The sequence below is a fragment of the Mus musculus genome, chromosome 12, assembly GCF_000001635.26.
Source record: "Mus musculus strain C57BL/6J chromosome 12, GRCm38.p6 C57BL/6J".
NCBI classification, from domain to species: Eukaryota; Metazoa; Chordata; class Mammalia; order Rodentia; family Muridae; genus Mus; species Mus musculus.
This window is the reverse complement of record NC_000078.6, coordinates 64,876,485-64,881,625: the sequence shown is the minus strand read 5'-3', so window position 1 is coordinate 64,881,625 and position 5,141 is coordinate 64,876,485. Positions and strand designations below refer to the sequence as shown.

Here is a 5,141-nt window from a genome sequence, read left to right as displayed (position 1 = left end):
TTCTATTTTTGAGTTTTATTCTTCTGGGGGGAGGGGATAAGCAGTGAGACTTATGGATTTAAAAATCAAAAAGTATTTTCAGGATTTGATGTATATTGTAATTTCAAAACTATGAAGACAGTTTATGTTTATGTATATCTTCCAAGTTGTTCATGTAAGAATTATTTATTTAGTGTTATTCTTAACACATTCAGGAATGAATTACAGAAATTATTATTGAATTCATTGTACTTATGACAGTAGTATCTTTGCCACATCATTCTTAGAGGGAATTTTCTTGACAGCAGCAATTGTATCTATGCAAATAACTATAAAATATAACATATTCAGATTTCTGATCATCTCAAAGAAGAGGTACTATGATAAAAATTTTGACAAAAATATTTTACATTTCTATATGTAGCAGAAATTTTTATATTTAATTCTATAGACAAAGCAGCTAAGTTTTATACACACACACATACACACACACATACACACACACACACACACACATCTGTACATATGTGTAATACTGTATAGCACAGTGACTTCTCTTTCCAGAATATAAAAAGAAAGGTCTTTATTTTAATTATGTTTTCTGGTTTTAGAAACATACCTCTCCCACTAATTATAGGTATGGTAAAAGATAACTTTCTTACCTACCATTTATGGCTGTAGAAACAGAATATGTAGACTGCCAACTCAGAGTTATCCAAGTGATTATGAAAGCAGTGCAGACACTGTTGCTGGGAATCTGGAAAAATGTTTTCCAAGGTCAAAAAGTAAATTTTTAGAGGTTCAAGGTCTTATGTATAAAATGATGCTGTGAATTTCCAGGTTAAAAATGAATTAGTCATAAGTCAATAAAAAATAGAATTATGGTTACATTGCCATAATTATTTGAACCATCTGGTTGGTAATTGTGGCATAGTGTTCAAATTAAATAAATTCTTTTATAAGAGTCAATTTGTAAAACAGAAATATGTGAGATTTGGGAAAAAAGAGAAATTGAAAGGAAACTGAAGGTCTTTATGATAATCAGATACAATGAATTTATGTTTGAATTGATTATTTCAAATCTCGGAGGAGATAAACTGTGACTCTAGATTCCAGATTAGTGAAACAATGCTAGAATTAATTTCCTAAAAAGAGCATTCTTAACCTTATGGCCACCTTGTGGTGTGTGAGGTGGGCTGTGGGGCTTAAACCAATTCTCTACTTTAAACAATTCTGTGTAGGCAGGAATTAAAGAAACACACTTAGTCACATACTTGTGGCTTCTTATGGACTTTCCCCTAACTGTAATTTGGTTACAATTTTGATAGAAGGGAGTAATATCATTGTGTCATAGTTATAGTATATGGTTTTTGCATGTTCTGTGATCTTGGAAAAGCTAACTAATTTTACTAGATTATTATTTTTTATGTTTTATTTTTCCATTTATTTATTTATTTATTTATTTATTTATTTATTAATTCATTCACTTTACATCCCAATTGCAGCCCCTCTCTTCTCCTAGTCCTCTCTTCAAATAGCACTTCTATCTCTTCTTCTTCCCCTTTTCCTCTAAGAAGGGAAAGCCCTCAACCCACCCTGGCACATCAAGTTACTCTAGGAGTAGACACATCTCCCACTGAGGCCAGCGAGACAAAGCAACCCAGTTAGAGGGAACAGGATCCATATGCAGGCAACAAAGTCATGGGCAGCCCTGCTCCAGTCATTGGGTGACCTGCATGAAGACCCTAAGGGTCTACGTTAGCTGCTTCTGTTGGTCTTCTTGTGGAGTCTCTGTCTCCTCTGGGTCTCCACCCTCAACTCTTTCACAAGACTCATGTCTTCACAGCACATGCTGGTGAGGATGTGGAGCAAGGGGAACACTTCTTCATTGCTGGTGGGAGTACAAACTTATACAACAACTCTGGAAATTAATTTGGCTGTTTCTCAGAAAATCAGGAGTAGTTCTACCTCAAGATCCAGATATAACACGCCTGGACATATACCCAAAAGACAACCCACCATCCTACAAAGACACTTGCTCAACTATGTTTAGAGCAGCTTTAGTCTTAATAGCCAGAAACTGGAAACAACATAGATGTCCTTCAACTGAAGAATGGATAAAGAAAATGTGGTACATCTACACAATGGAATACTATTCAACTATTAAATCAAAGACATCATGAGTTTTGTAGGTGAATGCATGAAACTAGAAAATATCCTCTGAGTGAGTTAACACTGATCTAAAAGGACATGCATGGTAGGTACTCACTTATAAATGATGTTGGCAATAGAGGACAACCACATTATAATTCACAGTCCCAAAGAAGCTAAATAACAAAGAGGGCCCAACGGATGATGCATGAATATCTATAGATTTTTTTTTCAATTTATAGATGTGGAATAACAGTATCTTCCTAGGGCTGACCAATTTTTAAGATTCAGAAAACAGGCTCAAAAAGCAGGAAAGAAGTACTATAAGTGAATGTTTTCTTCTAAAAATTCATTGCTTTGAGACTATAATTCAATAATGTAAGTTCAGAGAAGTTTAAGATGTAAATATTTTCACAGATTTTCTCATTCATGATTCATGTTTATATTATATAATGCCAATATATGATACAAAATGTATGCTTAATTAAGCATTTGATGTGCATAGAGCTTTGTTTCCAACATGCACATGTATTTTAATCTCAGCGTCATAGCATAAAAATGTGCAAAGTAACATTTTATTTCACTTTTTGGCAGGTGGGCATTATCCCCAGCTCTCATCTTTGGCTCACTAATGACTGAGAACTGCGGTGAGAAATTCCTGCGGGTTGCCTTATTTTTGCCCCTGTCTCCAAAGTCATTGTACGCAGCACCAGTGGCACTGAACATAAGACAAATGAAATCAGGGTTATTTGTAGTAATAACAATAACCATGGAGACATACTTCTATGTATGTCTATAGGATTCCCTGTAAGGCTTAACTGAGGCGAGAGGACCCACCCTGATTGTGTGGCACTATCTCATAGATGCTCACAGTCATCTATAGGATGGATCACAGGGCCCCCAATGGAGGAGCTAGAGAAAGTACCCAAGGAGCTGAAGGGGTCTGCAACCCTATAGGTGGAACAACAATATGAACTACCCAGTACCCCCCTGAGCTCGTGTCTCTAGCTTCATATGTAGCAGAAGATGGCCTAGTTGGCCATCATTGAGAAGAGAGGCCCCTTGGTCTTGCAAACTTTATATGCCCCAGTACAGGGGAACGCCAGGGCCAAGAAGTGGGAGAGGGTGGGTTGGGGAGTGGGGGGAGGAGGGTATAGGGAACTTTTGGGATAGCATTTGAAATGTAAATAAAGAAAATACCTAATTTTAAAAAAAGAGTCTTGTGTTAAATAAAAACAGAAACAGAAAAAAGTGGTTTGAGAACCACCATCCATGTCTCTCATAACTGTGGGTGGATGGACTGTGGTCAGCAGCCCTCCACTTTTGCTGCCATTCCTCTCCTGTCTTTATGAACTGGAACTGTAGCTCTCCAAACCAGGAGCCAAAACCAACCCTCACTTCCTAAGTTGTTTTTGTCAGGTCCATTGTCATGGTAATGAGAAAAGTAACTAACATAGAAATCAGTGCTGAGAAGTGGGGCTGCTGCTGTGATAATCTGCCTGGGTAGGTTATCATAAAGCTTATGGAACTGTCTAGAGGGAGGATGGTGGAAGACATTGGGCTGCAGGCAAGAGAAACCCTAGAATAGAGTATAATGGACCATTCTACCAGGCATCTGGAACATCTGGAACATTGGATTACTAAGAGAAATTAGACCGGTGGAAGGTGAGTTTATGAGACTTCAGAGGGGAACAGGACCTTATTGGCATCTGGACTAGAGATCATTCATGTTATATTCTGACAAAAAACAAAACAAAACAAAACAAAACAAAACAAAACAAAACAAAACAAAACGCCATGTTTTATCCATGTCCTGAAAACAGTGAATGAGGCTGAGTTGGAAAGCAATGGACTCTCTTCACCCAAGATGCCCAAAGGAAATAAGGCCAAGGAGAAGAAGGTGGCCCCAAACCCAGCCATCGTCAAGAAACAGGAGGCAAAAAGGTGGTCAATCCTTTGTTTGAGAAAAGGCCCAAGAACTTTGGCATTGGGCAGGACATTCAGCCCAAAAGAGATCTAACACGCTTCGTCAAATGGCCCCCGCTACATCAGGCTGCAGCGGCAAAGAGCCATCCTCTATAACAGGCTCAAAGTATCTCTTATCGTTATCCAGTTCACTCAGGCCCTGGACAGGCAAACAGCTATTCAGCTGCTTAAGCTTGCCCACAAGTACAGGCCAGAGACAAAGCAAAAGAAGAAGCAAAGGCTACTGGCCCGTGCTGAGAAGAAAGCTGCTGGCAAAGGCGATGTCCCAACTAAGAGACCACTGGTCCTCTTAGCAGGAGTCAATACAGTCATTACCTTGGTGGAGAACAAGAAGGCTCAGCTGGTGGTGATTGCCCGTGACATAGACTCCATTGAGCTGGTAGTTTTCCTGCCTGCCCTGTGTGGAAAGATGGGGGTGCCCTACTGCATCATCAAGGGAAAGGCCAGGCTGAGGTGTCTGGTCCACAGGAAGACATGCACCACTGTTGCCTTCACACAGGTTAACTCAGAAGACAAGGGTGCTCTGGCTAAGCTGGTGGAAGCTATTAGGACAAATTACAATGACAGATATGACAAGATCCACCACCACTGGGGAGGCAACATCTTGGGTCCTAAGTCTGTGGCTTGCATTGCCAAGCTGGAAAAGGCAAAGGCTAAAGAACTCGCCACTAAATTGAGCTAAATGTACACTAAGTTTTCTGTATATAAATGTAATTACAAAATTAAAAAAAAAAGCAATGGACTAAGTTGTCTAGTGGAGGAAATGTCAAGGCAGCATAACAGTCAGTCTGTGGCATACTCCCTGCTAACTGTTCAGTGAGTGCTGTAGTGGGAGAGAGGAGAACCATGAAAAGAATGTGCTCTTTGGTGAGGAAAGGAGTGTGAGTTTAAGCCCTTGACAAGGCTGGCTCGGAGAAAGTAGCTGGTGTAATTGCTAAAGAGAGATTAATGTCAGAATGGTGAAGGAAGCATGTTGTAAGATTTGGTGCAAACTGGTTGGCAACTTACAGCTGGCACATGACTGT

The 5,141-nt window shown here is 39.5% G+C and overlaps 1 pseudogene; it reads left to right on the top strand.

Annotated features, from left to right (window-relative positions):
- Positions 3,994-4,840, top strand: Rpl7a-ps1 (ribosomal protein L7A, pseudogene 1; annotated as a pseudogene).